Source organism: Schistocerca serialis, chromosome 9 (genome assembly GCF_023864345.2).
Source record: "Schistocerca serialis cubense isolate TAMUIC-IGC-003099 chromosome 9, iqSchSeri2.2, whole genome shotgun sequence".
Lineage (NCBI taxonomy): Eukaryota > Metazoa > Arthropoda > Insecta > Orthoptera > Acrididae > Schistocerca > Schistocerca serialis.
In genome coordinates, this window is record NC_064646.1 from 23,256,330 (window position 1) to 23,277,733 (window position 21,404).

Below are 21,404 nucleotides of genomic sequence, written 5' to 3' on the forward strand. Positions count from 1 at the left end.
GCCAACGTAGGTTTTGTCAAGCACGAACGCAAGCAGTACAAAGTGTCGTTGGGTGCGAGTGGGCATTATTTTGCTGAAATGTGAACCAAGGACGGCTTGTAATGAAGAAGAAAAAAAAAAAAAGAGCGTTGAATACCGTCCAGGTACCGCTGTGCTGTGACGCGGATGATGCCCGAAGGCTTCTTGGTATGAAAATAAGTGGCACAACTAAGCAACATTCCTGGCTGTTGGACCCCTCGGCTGGTGACAGTCAAGTTGGTATTCCAAGGCTGCCTGGGGCATCTCCGGACACCTCTTCGGTCTGTAATCTCGTCGACTGGAGTAGAATTATCGTTAGTGGTGAGTCCTGTTCCGAATTGAAACACTGAGAGAAGCGAAGAACTGTCTGGAGACGTCCCAGACAGCGTTGGGATACCAACATGAATGCCGCCCGCTACATGGCCCAACACCCGGAAGTCATGGTCAGGAGTGCCATTTCTTTTCATAGTAGGATTTCTGCTATTATCGACCGCGGCATACTTACAGCGCAGCTGTACGTCGACGACATTATACGCCCCCTATTGTTGACCATCATGGCAAGATAAAGCACGATAATGCCCGTCCGCACACGGCGAGAATTCCTACTCCTTGGGTTGGGCTCTCGAACCAGCTCGTGATTTTTACAATACAACGCACAAATTGAGAGAATTTGGCGCGATATCTCTCAGAAGGACATCCAAAAACTCTATCAATCAACGCCAGACCGAATAACTCATTGCATAAGGGCCAGAGGTGGACCGAAACTTCATCGTCCTATTTAGCTTGTGCAGCTCTTTCACTTCAATAAATTATCCAATTTTAATGAAGTTGTAGCCATTTGTTTGTCTTTAATTCAAATCACATCTATCGATTTCCATCTCGTTTGGATAATTCCTTCGTAGTGCGTCGTTGTTTATGGTATGTCTTAGAGTGTGTACTGATAAGATTACGAAAGAGTCTCAAGACCGAGCGTCGTGTGTATCTGATGAAGAGGGTGTTTTCTATCCGCAACAAGCCCTAGCTGATTCGTCAGACGACACAGCCACACATGGTGCATCTGTTGCCTATCAAACTTTGCCTCACTCCCCGTTAGTCCTGGCGGGCACCATAGTGATATCATATTTTCTCCGGTGAAGAAACCGGTTCGTTTTAGGCATTTCCAGAATGACGAAGAGATGATTTCGACGAGTAAAAGCAGATTTTTACAACCAAGATCCGCCAAGTCATCTATCAACGCTGAAGATATTTAATGTTGGTAATTAAAACAGTAGGCGTTAGCACATGTGAGAATAAAACCAACAAATAATTGAGGATTTTGATTGCGAAGGCTAATATCGGAATATCAGTTGAATGGATTATGTTGCGGGCCACTTGATGAGACGCAAAAATGTTAAATCTACGACACTGCCCCATTTACTTCTTTCTGTCATCAGTCTCGTATTTAGTTTGATGACAACCCTCATGAAATACTCTTCTGTGCCAGCCCAGTCATTTCAGGGTAGAGCCTGCACACGCCGTCTTCAATTATTTGTTACATATATGCCAATCTCTGCCTTATTCCACAATTTTTGTCCTCTACAGCACCCTCTGATACCACGAAACTTATTTCCGCAAGCCCTAACACAGCTTCTACCACCCTGTCTCTTCTTCTTATCAATGCTCCTCTCCTCGCTGTTCTGCGGAGGACCTTCTCATTTCTTTTGAGTCCATCTCTATTTGAACGTCTTTCTGTAGCACCACGTCTCAAACGTTTTGATTTTCTTCTTTTCCCGTTTTATACCTTTCATAATCCACTTCCTTCCTAACATGCCCTCCAAACGTACATTCTCAAAAATATCTTCCTCACATCAGTTATGTTCTTTTTCGAGGGATGTGCTCCTTGTCTATGCTTGGTTCTTGTACTTTCTTTTCTTCGTCCATAACATATTTTTTGCAGTAGAAATCCTTCACTTCGTCTATTTCCTAGAGCTTCAATCTTGATAAGATTATTGCTGATCTTCTTTCGGCTACTACCTGTTACTTTCGTCTGTCTTCTTATTCTCTCAGTCCGTAGAATGTGATCATTAGATCATTCCAATCGACACGCTCTTAAATTCTTTCTCACTTTCGCCACGAATAGTAATGTCATCAGCGAATCTTTTCATTGATATCGTTTTACCACCAATTTTAATCCCATTTCCGATACCTTCTTTTACTTCTGTCATAGCTTTTTTGATTTATAGACACAAACGTCAGATAACGATATTCGTGCCTCAAACCTTTCTTAATTCCAGAACTTTGTACTACATCTTCCATGATTACCTTTCTCTCTTGTTGATTGTCTTTCCCTGTAGCTTAAACCTTTTTTACCGAGAAACTGGAACTTCTTCCACCCTATTACATTATTGAAAGCTGATTCTAAGCCACCACTGTAAAGTGCAGAGTGAGCACAGTCCTCCAGGTTGCCTTTACAAAGGCCAAATTGGTAGTAATGTAACACATCCATGATTTTTCTTCTTAAGCTTAAGGAAATGGAATTAGAAGACGAAATAAGTGACTCAGAAAACACTCAGTCGACCTGTTCTTCGGCATCGTTCATCAGTCTGGTACGAAGTAGGATTTTGAGGAATATAAAGAGATGATGCAACAAAGAACTGTGCTTTCGTCAGGACATATTTTACTCGGCGCATGCGTGATACGGAGTTACTCAAAACATTGAAGTGGAGATCGCCATTTGGTTGTTATCATGAAGAGATAGAGAGGATCCAACGGAGAGCGGCGCGCTTCGTTACGGGATCGTTTAGTAATCGCGAAAGCGTTACGGAGATGATATATAAACTCCAGTGGAAGACTCTGCAGGAGAGACGCTGAGTAGCTCGGTACGGGCTTTTGTTACAGTTTCGAGAACATACCTTCACCGAAGAGTCAAGCAGTATATTGCTCCCTCCTACGTATATCTCGCGAAGAAACCATGAGAATAAAATCAGAGAGATTATAGCCCACACAGAAGCATACCGACAATCCTTCTTTCCATGAACAATACGAGACTGGAATAGAAGGGGGAACCGATAGAGGTACTCAGGGTACCCTCCGCCACACACCGTCAGGTGGCTTGCGGAGTATGGATGTAGATGTAGACGAAGAGGTTCTTAATTTAGAGAGCTGAAATAGTGCAGTGCGGGGTTGTTCTATCATTCCTTCGCAGTATCGGTAGGTGCCTCTGGCTGGGAGCAACGCTGTTTCTTCAACGGGCTACGTTTCGGCCTCTAGAGGGGAGCCAGGAGATGACAGTGGCTCCGCGGCGGCCAGTATCTCCCTCAGTTACGGGCGCAGTCAGTGAGCTGTCATTAATCGGCTGCGTGTGGCAGGGGCAGTGACTTCGTGGCCAGTGGTACGGTTGTGCGGCAGCTACGTTTAAACCCACAATGCTGGTACGAAGTGCGATTGTAGCTGTTGTTCGGCAAGTGAAGATCACACTGTGAAAAGCTTATTCGACTGGATGGCTTGATATACACTAAAGAGACAAAGAAACTGGCACACTTGCTGCCAGACGACTTGGCATGGACTTGACTAAAACTCACTTCATGAATCCTGCAGGGCTGTCCATAAATCCGAAGAGTACAAGGCGGTGGACATCTCTTCCGAACAGCACATTGAAGGATTCCTAGATATGCTGAGTAAAGTTCATGTCTGGGGAGTCTGGTGGCTATCGGAAGAGTTTAAACTCACAAGAGATTCCGTGGAGCCACTCTGTAGCAATTCTGGACGTCTGCGGTGTCGCATTATCTTGTTGGAACTGCCCAAACCCGTCGTAAGGCACAACGGATATTAATGGATGCAGATGATCAGATAGATTGCTTACGTACGTGTCGCGTGTCACAGTTGTATCTAGACGTATCAGGGGTCCTATATCACTCCAGCTCGACATGCCCCACACCATTACAGAGCCTCCAACAACTTGAACAGTTCCCTACTGACATGCAGGGTCCATGGATTCATGACGTTGTCTCCAAACCACTACACGTCCATCCGCTCGATACAATCTGAAATGAGACTCGTCCCACCAGGCGACATGTTTCCAATCATCAAGAGTCCAATGTTGATGTGCCCAGGCGAGACGTAAAGTTTTATGTCGTGCAGTCATCAAGGGTTCACGAGTGGGCCTTCGGCTCCGAAAGTCCGTATCGATAATGTGTCGTTGAATGTTCCGCACGTTGACACTTGTTGATGTTCAAATGTGTGTGAAATCTTATGGGACTTAACTGTTAAGGTCATCAGTCCCTAAGCTTACACACTACTTAACCTAAATTATCCTAAGGACAAACACACACACCCATGCTCGAGGGAGGACTCGAACCTCCGCCGGGACCGAGACTTGTTGATGGCCCAGCATTGAAATCTGCAGCAACCTGCGGTAGAGTTGCACTTCTGTAACGATGAGCGACTCTCTTAAGTCGTCGTTGGTCCCGTTCTTGCTGGATCTTTTCCCGGCCGCAGCAATGTCGGAGTTTTGATGTTTTACCGTATTTCTGACATTCATTCGTGAAATGTTGGTACGAGAAAATCCCCACTTCATCTCTACCTCGGATATGCTGTGTCCCATCGCTCTTGTGCCGACTATAACACCACGTTCAAACTGACTTAAATCATGATAAACTGGCACTGTAGCACAAGTAACTGATCTAACAACTGCGTCAGACACTTGTTGCCTTATATAGGCGTTCCCGATATTCTGCCTGTTTACATATCTCTGTATTTGAATACGCATGCCTATACCAGTTTCTTTGGCGCTTCAGTGTACAAATGCTCGACACGGGAGATCTGAAATAAAACCTGGATGAGGTATGGTGGCGGGTTTGTTGCCTGTCACTTGGTTCCGATCATTGGGCACAAAGGCTGCCTGTGGATTACGTCCTGTTGGTTCCTGAACAACAGTTATATTGTAGAAACGCCGTCTTGCTTGCAGTCTCTGCTAATTGGACTGCTGTTGACTTACGCACAGACAATCTGAAATTAAGGCGATCATTTGTTCTTCGGTATAACGTCTGTTATGTTGTTATGTGATCCTGTCAGCTGTGGTGCTCGACGTCCTGTTTACCCAGTTTTATCAGAATCACAGTAGGATCTTTGAAACAGTTGCGTCGGGTTATTTATGAAGTGATTTTCTAGCCATTCTCTGTAACTGATCTTGTGGTGTTGGTGGAGCCCCTTGGCAGATTCCTGTAGCGCTGCTTAAGGGGCCCAGCTCAAAATCGTAAACCTTATATGGTTCAAATGGTTCTGAGCACTATGGGACTTAACATTTGAGGTCATCAGTTCCCTAGATCAACTCAGATGTTAAGTCCCATAGTGCTCAGAGACTTTTGAACCATTTTCATCAGTCCCCTAGACTTAGAACTACTTAAACCTAACTAATATAAGGACATGACACACATCCATGCCCGAGACAGGATTCGAACCTGCGACCGCAGCAGTAGCAGCACTGTTCCGGACTGAAGCGCCTCTAAACCTTATATGAAATAGGTGGATACTGTTAGATGGCATTTAAATTTTATGTAAGGCTGTTTACCGTACCTTATGTGTACGATTAGTTCTTTTAACGTCAAATTGTTTAGTTCTGTATTAGTATATTTTAGTAACTTGTAAGATTGTTCATGTGCGTTTCGTGTGTTGCAGGAAGGGGGCCTTGTAATTCTGTCTGTTTACTTTGTGTGTCCACGGTCCCCAGAACAGGATATAAATAACGCCTCTATTGAAACAGGCTATTCACGTGCAACGGAAAAAGATTTATGCTACCCGTAAGCTGTACCGATGAGGTTAAATTAAGGAACCGGGTGCGGCTGATCCTGGCAGAGGTTCGAGTCCTCCCTCGGGCATGGGTGTGTGTGTTTGTCCTTAGGATAATTTAGGTTAATTAGTGTGTAAGCTAAGGGACTGATGACCTTATCATTTAAGTCCCATAAGATTTCACACACATTTGAACAATTTAAGGAACGGGTAAGACTGGAAAGCTGTTTAGTCTAGTGCTGCTAAGCCAAATATGTTTCTTTTCATTCTGCTTACGTTACCATCTAATGGTCCGACATCACAGACAGAATTTTGTGCGCCTTTGTACTATTTCAGGGCATGATTAGTTGAGTTTGGATACCGTTTAATTTTGAGTGTCTATTCTGTAATACATTTTGTGATTGCAAGTGTGTACCGTATGCTTCCAATTTCTTTATTTAATAGAGCCTTGCTGGTCCAGTACTAGTAAATATATTGGCTCCAGCATTTCTATCGACTAGCCACTCTGGATTAAATTTATCAGATAATTAAATTGAGAGTATTGCAGTAAACTTTAATTGTGTCAACAGTCTTTTACGGTCATTTGCCAGCAACTGCGGTTTAAATTTGTACCCATTTGATTATTCTGTTAAATTCCGCCAGCAGCTGTTTTTCTTATGATTTTGTAATGAATACTATTGGCAGTTGTTGCTCAAATTTGTTGTGCCAACAGTTGCTTTTCTTAAGCTGCAACTGCAGATCTTGTTGGCAGAGATGCTTGATAGTGCTGCCATTAATTTGCTTGTGTTAAACCTGCTGGGTGTTGCTCCCATAAAACAGCAAGAGCAAATTTTGCTATGTTTGATTTTTAGTAACTTGCCTTTCGGAATGCATCATTAACATATTCTACAACAGACAGGGAGGTCGTCCTTAGCCGATAGAAATCTACAAGTATCTACCATTAGCTTCAATTTGAGAAACCTGTTTCTAGGAACATGCTTCTAGTACACAGCATTGTATGAAGGTGTATCATAGATTGTGGATAAGCCGAAAAAGAAGAGAAATGTAGCGTCTGAGATGAGATGCTGCAGGAGGATGCTGAAAATTAGATAGCCCTGAAAGTTGTCTGTTATGTTCTGCCAGCCCACCAAATTCGTGGTTCACACGTCTGTTTCTCACGAGCAATCTTTGTTGTTATACTTGCACACACTGATCGATTGTGCGTGTAGTCACTTCCGCTGCTGCTGCAGTGGTTTGTCTTGTCTAAGGTTTGAGGCAAAGGCATGCTCAGCCAATGGAGGAAGATAGCGCGGTTACTATGCGCGTGAATGGCAGGTTCAAAGGAAACAAAGCTTTTCTAAGTGCTGCTCTGTCGAGTTCACTCTGGTGGTTGGTAATGTGTTCTTTCCTTGTTTTCGGTACGTGTGGAAACAAGCGTGGCTGCTTTTAATTACGCTGAGAAGGTTGGATATCGATGTTCGAACGTTCACTTGAATTTTCATACCTCAAGTTCTACTGAGAACAGCGTGAAATGTTTCTCGATGTCTTTCTCGTTGACGGCGAGGTAATATTTTTCTGTAATTACGAACGTAGCAAACTATGTTGGAAAAGAAAAAAATACCTTCGTGTGTTGAAACACTATGATTTGCTGTGTGAGTCTTGCATTTATGATTAATGTGGAGCAGTTGCCACTTTATTTGCATGTTGTATTTGATTCGTAATCGAGATGAGCTAACAGGTTTTCAGTGCCCAAAAGTTTCTTTTATTTTGATAATCTCATAACTATTTTGATAGAGAAGTCTTTGTTACAATTGTGGCTTTTGATACAATGTGTCTTTTAAATTATTAATTATGACGTTAGTTATAAAAGTCCTTGTATCTAATGGCTTTTCAATTATCGTTCGTTAATACAATATGCCTTCGATATCTTCGCACAATTATCCCTTAGCAAATTCAGTATGAAAATATTTATTTTCATAAATATGTGTTTCAAACAGCAGGAAAGTGCAGTTATTTCGTACAATTAAGGCAATGAATTGTGACCTTGTGTCATCAACATGACTGTAATTACAAAAACGATATTTATGATGCATCGAATTTTCATGAGCGAAAGATTGTTCACAATATTGTAGTATGTTCATTACAGGTTCCAGAAAGTAAGTTGTCACCGAGAACTTAAGACCAGCAGTGGCGTTGACAGATTCCATGTAATTTTCCTTAAGGCTTGTGTTTTTAGCCTTACTGTTAAGATGTATTCCGGATTGTAACCAAGAGCATAGCATGGTCCATAAACTTGCTTAACTATTAAGGTGTAATTTAAGAAATGTGTATGAACTGCGGTCTGGTTGACTTTTAATCAGCTTCTGTAGTTATCTTTGTTTGATACCACGCCCTAGTGTCGAGGCTCTGACTACTAGACGAACTCTGGTGCGGCTAATTATGATACGAGTTTTATGTATATAGACGGAAGCGGCGAGGGAACATTTGAACCAAGGGAAATTACAGTATACAGGGGCCGCAGTAAGACTTTGGATCGAGGAGGGAAGCGTGCCAGGGTAATCCTTGCAGTTGTATGAACCGCTGTGACATGGTAGCTTAGTGGCTAACTCACCCTCCAAGTGATCCGGAGATCCAGATTTGATTCTTGGCTTTGGTACAAATTTTCACAGCGCCTCTTCAGTGTATATGTATATAAAATCATACATCTACATCTACATTTATACTCCGCAAGCCACCCAACGGTGTGTGGCGGAGGGCACTTTACGTGCCACTGTCATTACCTCCCTTTCCTGTTCCAGTCGCGTATGGTTCGCGGGAAGAACGACTGCCTGAAAGCCTCCGTGCGCGCTCGAATTTCCCTAATTTTAAATTACGTACAAGTAGGGGGAAGCAATATATTCGATACCTCATCCAGAAACGCGATCTCTTAGACCTGGACAGCAAGCTACACCGCGATGCAGAGCGCCTCTCTTGCAGAGTCTGCTACTTGAGTTTGCTAAACATCTCCGTAACGCTATCACTCTTACCAAATAACCCTGTGACGAAACGCGCCGCTCTTCTTTGGATCTTCTCTATCTCCTCTGTCAACCCGACCTGGTACGGAGCCACCACTGATCAGCAATACTCAAGTATAGGTCGAACCAGTGTTTTGTAAGCCACTTCCTTTGTTGATGGACTACATTTTCTAAGGACTCTCCCAATTAATCTCACCCTGGCACCCGCCTTACCAACAGTTAATTTTATATGATCATTTCACTTCAAATCGTTTCGCACGCATACTCCCAGATATTTTATTACGCCTGTATGAGACCATTTAAGTCTCTGAAATTGTGTCATTTCATCTGTAAAAGACCAGTGACTGTGGAGCTAGAGGAGACAGCGAAACCAGAGCCATGGAGGGATACACAGAGTGCAAAGGCTTGGGGTGCAAGTGACTCAACCAGAGTGTCAACCCTCTTCCCTGCTCAGAAAAGAGGTGGAGCCTTCGAGGGACTAGCAGCACCCCTCGGAGAGGTATGTTGTGTCCTTTGCAGACTCGTGGTTTTACGTTTGTACGAGTATGTGTCTTGCGTTGGGCACTGCCATGTTGAAGGAAGAACGCAGTATCTCCATCTCTGCACTTGTCGTGTGTTTTCTGGGCTTAGTGTATGTGTGGATCGCGGTTCTTGACAAAAGTAATTGCTGTTCGTTCCCTATTGAAGGCATCACTCCAAGAGCAGCTTGTGGAATAAATCATTGCCGATAGTGGTTGGAACATGGCCAGCACTGGATCGCTTTCTAGGAGTGCTAATGTCTTCTAGAATAGAATTACTGCACTAGCAGTGAAGGACTCAGCGAGAGTTTGAGTACTGGTAAGCGCTCACCATGTTCTAAATATCGTTGTAGTAAACGTCTATGAGGACCGCCATTGTGGTTAGAAGATTGTATATTCTTTCCCAGTTTAGTGATTGTTTTGGTTTTCACTTAGTAACACGATGGGAGTACCATTCATTAATTTGAAAGAATGCAGTGTACCAAATGATTTAGATGCTGTTTAGCAATATTTAAATTTGCCCCTGGTTACTGCAGTTCCTTTTTGAGAATTAACCTGATTCACTGTGGGTAGGGAACTGCAGTGCCAGCCACAGGTTACTGCAGACTTGTTTTTTGTAGTTTCTGTAGCTATTCGGTGCAGCTGTTGGTTGAGGCAATGGTAACGTCTAAGGTACTTCTGGCGATTAAGTTGATCATTACAATCAATTCTGGGCTCCTTGTCTTATTAAGCAATAAACATTTTGCGCGGCTTCAATTCTTTGTTTGAGATTAAATGAAGTAAGTGTCAGTCAATTACGACAATCGCTGCTGGTTTCGAGTATTAAAAGATTATATGTACAACCAGGTTTCCTGGTGATTATAAGTGGTTAAAAGCTTTTATCTTGCAGGAGCTATTGCTATGTTCTGAACATAGCACTATTATCTTTATACAAGGTCAAGTTGGCAACCATAGAGATGGCATGTGTAAATGATGCAAGCAGGGGTGCAATCTACCGGTAATTCTGCTATGAAAACTGTCTCTTTTTGTGTAAGAGGCCCCTTACTTCCGCTTATTGTGAAAGTAGTTGGTCCGTTTATGAGATTTTGTTGTTTATCTTTCAAGTGATTATATTCTTGTAAGTTCTGGAATGCCTTTTTTTAAATTGATTGCAGAGGCTTACCTGAATAACTTTTCATACACTCAAGTTAATGATGTTCTGATTCACCCAGGGCGTTACTTAGATTTAAAAAGGTTAATTAAACTGTCATGATTTGGTAGCAAAAGTGAATTAAAGTACTGCCTAAAGAACAAAAGACGTCTGGAAGTTCTAATATTAAGAATCATTGTATTTGGTGTTTAACAAAACAAATTAATTCTTTTAAAACAGTAGTTAAACAGTTCTTGTCTCAGCATATCTCCTACTCAACAAGCTTAGAACTGCCTGTTCGGTCCGAATTTCTCTGCTCAAAAATTTACTAAAAATATGCTGAAGATATAAGAGCAGTTTAGCGGATTGCATATTACCTTCTGTGAAATGGAATCTGTGCACTACTATGTGATAAATAATTTCGAATGCCCAAACAACTGTGGAGCTAAGTAAGTTTACCTGTGTTAAAAGTATTCCTAAAAGCAATCTGTGCTGCAAAATTAATACATAGGTCAATTTGCGCATAGAAAACAGGTCATATTCATCAGGATAAAATTCGGTGGGGATTTCCAGCCCACTCTGTTTGTATTGGGAAGCACAAGAATCTTATGGAGTGATAAGCTAAAAGTTGAGGTTCTCCACTGAATCGATGAGGAAGGAAACATGTGGAACACACAGCAAAGAAGAAAGGACAGGATGACAGTACATGTGTTGCAACATTGGGGAATAGTCCCCATGGTACTACAGGGAGCTGCAGGGGGTAAAAGTAGTATGGGAAAACAGTGACTGGAGAACATCCAACAAATAACTGATGACTTTGCCAGTAAATTGTGCTTTGAGATGAAGGAGAGGAAGTTGTAGCAACCTGTACCCAAGGAATCAGTGAACTAGTGACAAAAAGAGAGGCAGGGAGGGAGGACTGAAGGGGCACTGCAAAGCATGGTGTAGTCGCTGGAAGATGAGTGAAGGGCATACTCACTGAGAGAGTAGCGCCTGGAGTGGGTGTAGGGCATACCCACTGGTCATGTAGTGCCTGGGAGGTGGGTAGGGCATACTCACTATGCCAGTAGTGCCTGAGGGATGGGTGTGAGGTTTGCACAATGTGGAGTAGCACCTGAGACAACTGTAGGGCATACTCACTGCACGTGTAATGCCAGATGGGGTGGGGGGGGGGAGTAGGGCATTCTCACTGTGTACGTAGCGCCTTGGAGACTCGTGTATGGCATGCTCACTGTACATGTTGCGTCTGGTGGGACAGGTGTGAAGTGAACACAATGTGCATATAGCACCTAGGACAAGCATAGGGCATACTCACTGCACATGTAATGCCTGATAGGGGGATACAGTTGTACGGTATACACACTGTGTGTGTAGCCTCTGGGGAACAGGTGTAGGGCATACTCACTGTGCGTGTAGTGCCTGGGGGAAGGGTGTGAGGCATAAACACTGTGCTTGTAGTGCCTGAGGAGATGGGGTAGGGTGTACTTACTGTGTGTGTAGTGCCTGGGGGATGGGTGTGGGGTGTACTCACTGTGTGTGTAGCATCTGGTAAATGGGTCTAGGGCATTCTCACTCTGCATGTAGCGCCTTGGGGACTTGTGTAGCATCTGCTTACTGTGCATGGTGTGCCTGATGGGACAGGTGTGAGGTATACACAATGTGCTTGTAGCAGCTGGGGCATGTGTAGGGCATACTCACTGCATGTGTAATGCTTGATAGGTGGGGGGGGGGGGGGGGGAGGCAGTTGTATACACACTGTGTGTAGTGCCTGGGGGACAGGTGCATGGTGTACTCGCTGTGCATACCTGTAGAATGGGTGTGAGGCATATAAACTGTTCATGTAGTGCCTGGGGGATGTGGTAGGGTGTACCTTCTATGAGTGTAATGCCTGGGGGATGGGTGGGGGTGTACTCAATGTGTGTGTAGCGTCTGGAAAATGGGTGTAGGACGTTCTCACTGTGCATGTAGCACCTTAGGGACTTGTGTAGGGCGTGCTCACTGTACATGTTGTGCCTGGTGGGGCAGGTGTGAGGTATACACAATGTTCATGTAGCAGCGGGGGCACATGTAGGACATTCTCACTGCAAGTGTAATGCTTGATAGTTGGGAGTAGGGGGAGGCAGTTGTAGGGTATACACACTGTGTAGCGCCTGGGGGACAGGTGTAGGATGCACTCATTGTGCATGCCTGGGGGATGGGTGTGAGGCATATAAACAGTGAATGTAGTGCCTGGAGGATGTGGTAGGGTGTACCTTCTCTGAGTGTAGTGCCTGGGAGATGGGTGCAGGGTGTATTCACTGTGAGTGTAGCATCTGGGAAATGGGTGTAGGGTGTTCTCACTGTGCATGTAGGGCCTTGGGGACTTGTTTAGGGCACGCTCACTGAGCATGTCGAGCCTGGTGGGACAGGTGTGGAGCATACTCGCAGCGCCTGGGGGTTAGGCTGCTGGGTGTACTCACTGTGCGTGTACTCGTCGTCGAGCAGCCCCCAGCTGAGGCGCGTCGGCGGCGGCGGCGCCAGCTGCAGCGGTGGCGGCGCCCGCTCGGTGGCCTCCACGCTGGTCTCGGCGCTTTTGAAGTAGACGGGGTCCAGCCGCGCCACGCAGCGCACGCGGTACCGGCCCGCCGCCTCCAGGGGCAGCACCAGCCCCAGCCGCGCTCGCTCCCGTCCGCCGCCCCCGGGTTCCACCTCCGCCGGGTACGGCCTCAGCTGCTGCTCCTGCGCCTGCGCACACCGACGTACCCGAATCAGGCCGCAGCCATTCCCAAGGAGCGCGTTGAGCTGGGACGTGCCGTGTATGTTTAATATGGTAGCTGCGCCATTTACTAATTTTTTTTTTGTGGTTCCCGTTGATACAACTAGCAGTTATGAACCATTTTCGGAACAGCACACTTTGCGGCATTGGAACTGTACACAGTGTCAAGAACCATCTTTGCCCCTTCTCGCGTCCGTCGGCCGTCGTAATTTAATATATTATTATTATTATTTTGATTGTTGCCGACTTACGTGGTGGACCTTTATAAAAAAAGATATTTCATTCAATTTTGATTTACGATTAAGTGCTTTTGTTAAGTCCTCCTTTTCAACAATATTAATCTAAAATTATTTGTTACGTTAATGAATGTTAGACTCGCTGAATCTTAAGACATGAGCATATAAGTTGGACAATGGAATAAACTTTTCATATTAATTTCCTCGGCTAGTCAGCTCACTTTAAATCAAAAAATCTTCAGTCATTGATTACAATTGCGGCCCACACACGCACGAGAGTATTTTTTCTTACCTCCGTCAATCATTGCCTCGTAGTTGGAGGCCTGGCTCTGGCTCTCGGCTATGCTACTGAAAGTAAGAATCTTAAAGCTACGTATTTCTGCAACTTCGTGCTGCTGTGGAGAAAAATAAATATTATGTTAACAGCGGGCGTGTTTTTCGCTTCCGCAAATTTTTTATAAGATAATATCGCCACGTAATGGCGTCGTTGGCTGCATCGGCCGCTGCGATTGTTGAACTATAAAGTACTTGAATGCAGGTTAATTCAAGGAAGGCGGACATGAAATCGGGATCACCTCTTACAAATGAAAAGTACACAATAATATTAAGTAAATAAATTGTCTGCTTAATTAGTACAAATATGCTTACATTTGTCAGCACACGCAAGATGTCCGTCTACACGCAATTAAGACAAGAGAAGAAGTGAAGACGACTACAAAATTAACAAAAGAGCGTACCTTGTCGTCTCTTTAGATCATTTTGTTATTTTTCCCTGCACTCGAAACTTACACAAAGAAATTATTATAATACGGAGAAAAATTTATGTTCGCCTGAGCGGCTAGGGTCCACTTATTATTCAAATTTTAAATGTCTCTTCTTTATAAATATTTGTTTTAAGTCTTTTCTTATCATTTCGCTGGGGACGCTATACCCTCTTCGCTCGTTAAGACTTCACACTTTAAAATCGGTCAATTTTGTATGCATAATAGGGATTAAAATCAATTAAAATTGTACATACAGGGTGATCCATTGATAGCCACCGGGCCAAATATCTCACGAAGTAACCATAAAATGAAAAAAACTACACAGAACGAAACTCGTCTAGCTTGAAGGGGGAAACCAGATGGCGCTATGGTTGGCCCGCTAGATGGCGCTGCCATAAGTGAAACGGATATCAGCTGCGGTTTTTAAAAAATGGGAACCCACATTTTTATTACATGTTCGTGTAGTACATAAAGAAATATGAATGTTTTCGTTGGACCACTTTTTCCGCTTTGTGGGAGATGGCGCTGTAATAGTCACAAACATATGGCCCATCGTGTACCACCGTGGTCTCGGCTCCATTTGACCACGCATGGTATAGTTTAATCAGCGCGGCATGCAAACAGTTTACAGACTTAGCCGATTAGGAAATGCTTCCACCCTTGGCCCTCGAGCTAATAAACATGCCCTTATGGACGTGGACGTCAGATAAATGGCTCGGTTCCGACATTACAACAACGAATGCAGTGGTGTTTTTTTTTTTTTTTTTTTTTTTTTTTTTGCGTTCCCCTACTCGCTTTGTACACTCTCCACTGCTAGTGCTGCCACCTGCCTTCTGAGAGTGGTTGTTCCACGTAAATGTCGGACGTTCGAATGGCTCTGAGCACTATGGCAGTTAACTTCTGAGGTCATCAGTCCCCTAGAACTTAGAACTGCTTAAACCTAACTAACCTAAGGACATCACACACATCCATTCCCGAGGCAGGATTCGAACCTGCGACCGTAGCGGTCCCACAGCTCCAGACTGTGGCGCCTAGAACCGCTCGGCCACTCCGGCCAGCCACACATGAATGTAACTGGACCATGTGGTTGCGAGTCTAGCAACAGCAAACAAACTTCTTTTCAGTTTTATCATTGTCTTTAAAAAATATCAGTCAGTATTAACATCAATATTCGCTTGTACCGATAGACTGTTGTACCGTCAACATTCTGCGAATGAGGAGCCCTAAAATTTAGAAACGAAGTTGAAGAAAAACTGTCAATATCCGAGAGAATACTACTAAAGAAAATTTATAGCCCCGTATATGATTAAAATGACGAGGTGAAGATGCCTGTCATCTCGACTGCTAGTGATACGAGGCCGCTGGGATCCAGCACGGCGTTCCGTATTACCCTCCTGAACCCAACGATTCCATATTCTGCTATCAGTCATTGGATCTCGACCAACGCGAGCAGCAATGTCGCGATACGATAAACCGCAATCGCGATAGGCTATAATCCGACCTTTATCAAAGTCGTAAACGTGATGGTACGCATTTCTCCTCCTTACACGAGGCATCACAACAACGTTTCACCAGGCAACGCCGGTCTACTGCTGGTTGCGTATAAGAAATGGGTTGGAAACTTTCCTCATGTCAGCACGTTGTAGGTGTCGCCACCGGCGCCAACCTAGTGTGAATGCTCTGAAAAGTTAATCTTTTGCATATCACATCAACTTCTTCCTGTCGGTTAAATTTCGCGTCTGTAGCACGTCATCTTCGTGGTGTAGCAATTTTAATGGCCAGTATTGTACAACCTAGAATGACATTGTGCAAGCAGTAGACTTAGTAAGAGGAAGAGATAGCCACCAAGTATCGCGGAGCACTCAGCTAGGATGAACATCAACACAAAAAGGGTAATCACTGTCCGCGACAGAAAGAAATGGAAGAGGGCAGTGGAAGATGTGTATGGTCGATAAGGCATTCTCCCATCTGACTGCGTGCGACGGAAGACACTTTGGTACCACTACCCCCCCCCCCCCCCCATTTACCCTCTCCCTACCCTGATGCATTTGCGAATCAAGCGTAGGAAGGGTCACTGTCGGTAATCCTCAGTATTTCTCGGATTTGTGGGAGGAAGAAATATGTTGGCTAACGCTGCGCGGGATGTACTCTCTCAACACTAAAGTAGTAAACCTCTGTCATGCAAATCACCCCTCTTGCAACGTTTGCCACTAGAGTTTATTAAGCATCCCTGTAACGGTCTAGCGCAAACTAAATGAACCCTTGGCAAAACGCGTCGCTCTTCCTGGAATCTTTTCTATTTCTTCTATCAGGCCTACCTGATGAGAATTCCAGACTGATACTCAAGAATCGATCGAACAAGCGCTTCTAAGCCTTTCCTTCGTGAATGAGCTACCTCTCTTTAACACTCTTCATATGAATTTAAGTCCTGCATCTGCTTCTCCTATTATTTGTTTTATGTAAACATTCTATTTAAGGTCGCTCTGGATGGTTGCTTCTAGATATTATACGGTGACACTACTTGCAGCAGTCATAAATAGTGTAGTTGTCAAGTAGTGGATTTATTTTCCTGTGTATGCGCAGACTTTTACATTCATATACGTTCAGAGCTAACTGCCAGAGCCTGCACCACCCGCCAGCCCTCTGCAGGTCATTCTGCAAATCGATATTGTCTTCTTGCGTTGCTACCTTCATATAGTCGATTGCATCACTTGAGAACTGTCTTAAAGTGCTTCCGACGCCTTCTACAAGACCATTTATAAAGACTAGAAACAGTGTCTGCGTTCGTGGTCTTGGGGTGCAGTCATTAATTCGTAACCGAAAGGTCTTAACCAAATTAGGGCCGAAATTGCAAATCAGCGCTTGCGATCCCTCAACATCGTTCAGCGGGCGTATTATGTCAATGTATACCTTGCGTCCCGCATACCGCATATCGCCCAAACGCTACCCAGTCCGAAACCCTTGGCTCGTAACATTATGGCAGCGCTGGGATACTTCGTCACCGCTGGTATGTTACTGAAGATCAGATACGTATCTCTTACCCTCCCCAAGGAAAAAGGTGGTCTCGGCCTAGTTAACGTCCATGATAGGGCCATTGCCGTCTATGTTAGCTCACACATATGTCTGCTGCGCCGTTGTTCTACGAGCCTCACGAGTCTTCTTCTGACGGCGCTACGACCTGCTTCACTAAGAGCGCCGGTGCCACTACAGGACATCCCACGGCCCCTCTTTTATATAGGACGTTTCTATTTAGAACAAAGTTATTGCAGTGTCGCACTCACGACACCACAAATGGCCAAAACTCGACGCCTATATCATGACATGCTGCAACGCCGCCTCCTAAATGCGGTCGAACTAAAATATCTTGACGCACGGTGGCACGTGGTGTGGAAGACTGTACACGATGCCATGCTTGATTCTGATGTTGTTTCCCAATGGTACGTAGTCGTTAATGGGAAGCTGGTGACGCAAGAACGTCTCTACAATATCCATATGGCAGAATCTCCCAATTGTGTGGGTTGCAATACAGTAGATTCTGACGAGCACCGCCTCAGCTGTGGAGAGGCGGAACCGGTTTGGCACCTTGTGCGGCAGATGCTGGCTTATCTCTTTCGAGTTACGCCGTTATTGTTTTCGGGTGAGACATTTTACCCCACGACTCGAACCAACTCCGTCACCTGGATACGTTGACAAGCGACCCATTACCTCTGTCGTGACGGACGCAAGAATTTCCTTGACTTCTGGCTCTATTTGCAAGAAAGACATCATGATATTTCCGGGCATCCCAGATATCGACAATGCTTTGCAAACTACCTATGGAGTGTCTTTCACAGCCCGCCGTGTAGCTGGAATGTTCCAGGCAGTGGCAGATGAGGTCAGAACGAACTGCAAACGATCGTATATTGAACAATCTTTATCAGTGGGCGCAGTCGCTGGGAAGCCTAACTACGACGTGGTAGCTTTATTTTCATGTTATCTATGATTACTATTTTCGATGGTGTCTTCATTCTGTTTTAGTTTTCCAGGCTTGATTAACTATGACTGTTTGCACATTGATATCTATCTATCTATCTATATATATATATATATATATATATATATATATATATATATATATATATATATATATATATATATATATATATATATATATGTAAGAAAAGTGAGCAGGAGACCTGCTTTCGAATCCAAATAAATACACAAGAACAAAATGAGCAACAAATAAAACATAATAATAGTATTATATCGTTTCCTTTCTCCTTTTATGTTTTAATAAAATGTTCAGAGTTATATTTAATTTTTGTTCGTGGGCGGAACCTGACGTGGTGGCGAACGGCCGTCCTAGTTAGCTTTAGGATGAAAGTGGCGGTGGCACTAGCTTTGCAAAAAAAAAAAAAAAAAAATAAAATAAAATAAAATAAAATAAAATAAAATAAAAAAATGTTTCGGTTAAGGTTCGAATACTGCCGGTGCTTACATTTTTATTAATAATCAGCATTGGCGTCCGAAGACTTGCGGCATAAGAGGTCACCTTCATTCTGCCAACGACTCTGTCAAAGAGGACGGAGGAGCGGAAAAGGTTCAGGGCACTCTCTCGTCCTAGGAGTGCGAAACCACCCCTAAAGCCGGAAGAATCAACGCCATAAGCATGCAAAAAGCAACGGCAACCACTGCATTAAAGACGCATGACGTGTATCCACAGGACATGTGGCCGGTAACTGAAAAATTGTGGAAGGATGTGAACACAAGGAACACGTTTTACAACACTTTGTACAATAGAGGAACTGTTTGGAGATGATGATCGTATCAGGATGACAGTGAACCTTGGTATAAAGTAGCAATACATCCAATGGTTTGTCCACAGTGTGATTCTTGCAATTGACTGGCTTTTCCCAGGGTCACATCCTGATTCCAATGCAACACCTTTTCGGCGAATAAGAACGCCTACTTTGCCCTAGACCCCGGCCCCGAAGTTAGCTAAATACATTTTTCTTTTTGTTCTTGAGAAAGAATTTTCTGCCATTCCTCCGCATACATTCAGCTACCACACTGAAAGTGTCTCCAGCAGAGTTCAAGCAGTCATAAAGGAGAAGCGCGCACACACCCAATGTTATTGGAAAAGACTGACAAGAAGAAGGAATAGGGTGGTAAATGTGTTAAGACATACAGAAAGACCTTCACTAGAGGGAGTGATAGATGTCGTTGGACATCAGTAATCTGCAATTAGTTATTGCAGTCTTTTCACGACGGAGAGGTTCTTCCTGAGATTACTGTATCATTCCACCCATTCCGATCTCCGGGAGGGGACTGGCAATGGGGAGCAATGGGGAGGTTACCATCAGAAAAAGATTGAATTATCAACGAAATAATAACTTTCTACGAGCCGGGGCATGGAATGCCAAAAGCTTAAAAGTGGTAGGGAAACTAGAAAATCTGAAAAGGGAAATACAGAGGCCCAAGCTAGATATTGTAGGGATCATTGGAGTGAAGTGGAAAGAAGGCAAAGACTTCTAGTCAGATGAGTATAGGGTAATATCAACAGCACCAGAAAATGGTATAACGGGAGTAGGCTTCGTTATGAATAGGAAGGAATGGCAGAGAGTGTGTTACTGCCAACATTTCAGTGGTAGGGTTGCGGAAAGAGCAGAAGAAAATGTTACAGGAGAATATGGGATTGGAACAAGGAATGAGAGAGGGGAAAGATTAATTGAGTTCTGAGCTAGTAATAGGGAATACTCTGTTCAAGAATCACAAGAGGAGGAGGTATATTTGGAAAATACCGGGTGAAACGGAAAGATTTCAGTTAGATTACATCATGGTCAGACAGAGATTCCGAAATCAGATACTAGATTGTAAGGCGTACCCAGAAGCCGATATAGACTCAGATCACAACATAGTAGTAATGAAGAGTAGGCTGAAGTTCAAGATATTAGTCAGGAAGAATTAATACGCAAAGAAGTGGGGTACGGAAGTACTAACGAATGACGAGATACGCTTGAAGTTCTCTACGGCTACAGATACAGCAAGAAATAGCTCGGCAGGCAGTACAGTTGAAGAGGAATGCACATCCTTAAAAAGTTCGATAAAAGAAGTTGGGAATGAAAACATTGGTACAAAGAAGGTAACTGCGAAGAAACCATGATAACGTAAAAAATACTTCAACTGATCGATGAATGGAGGAAGCACAAAAATGTTCCGAGAGACTCAGAAATACAGAAATACAAGTCGCTGAGGCATAAAATAAATAGGAAGCGCAGGGAAGCTAAGACGGAATGGCTGCATGAAAAATATGAAGAAATCGACAAAGAAATGATTGTCGATAAGGCTGACTTAGCATACAGTAAAGTCAAAACAAACTTCGCTGACATAAAAGCAAGGGTGATAACATTATGAGTGGATCGGAAACTCCACTGTTAAATGCTGAGGAGAGAGCGAGTAGGTGGAAAGAATAAATTGAAAGCCTCTGTGAGGGGAAAGATTTGTCTGATGTAATAGAAGAAGAAACAGGAGTCGATTTAGAAGAGATAGGGGACGCAGTATTAGAATCAGAATTTAAAAGAGCTTTGGAGGACTTAACATAAAATAAGGCAGAAGAGATAGATAAAATTCCATCAGATTATCTAAAATCATTGGGAGAAGTAGCAACAAAAGGACTATACACGTTGGTGTGTAGAATTTATGAGTCTGACGTCATACCATCTGACTTTCGGAGAAAATCTTCCACACAATTCCGAAGACGGCAAGAGATGACAAGTGCGTGAATTATTGCACAATCAGCTTAATAGCTCATGTATCCAACTTGCTGACAAGAACAATATACAGGAGAATGCTAAAGAAAATTGAGGATTTGCTACATGACGATCGACTTGGCTTTAGGAAAGGTAAAGGCAAGGGAGGGGCAATTCTGACGTTGCGGTTAATAATGGAAGCAAGACTAAAGAAAAATCAAGGCACATTCATAGGTTTTGTCGACCTGGGAAAAACGTTCGATAATGTAAATGGTGCAAGATCTTCGAAATTCTGATAAAAATAGGGGTAAGCTCTAGGGAGAGACCGGTCATATACAATATGTACAACAGCCAAGAGGGAATAATAAGAGAGGACAGCCAAGAACGAAGTGCTCTATAAGACAAGGATGTAGTCTCTCGCCCCTACTGTTCAATCTGTACATCGAGGTAGCAATGATGAAAATAAAAGAAGGATTCAGGAGTGGAATTAAAATTCA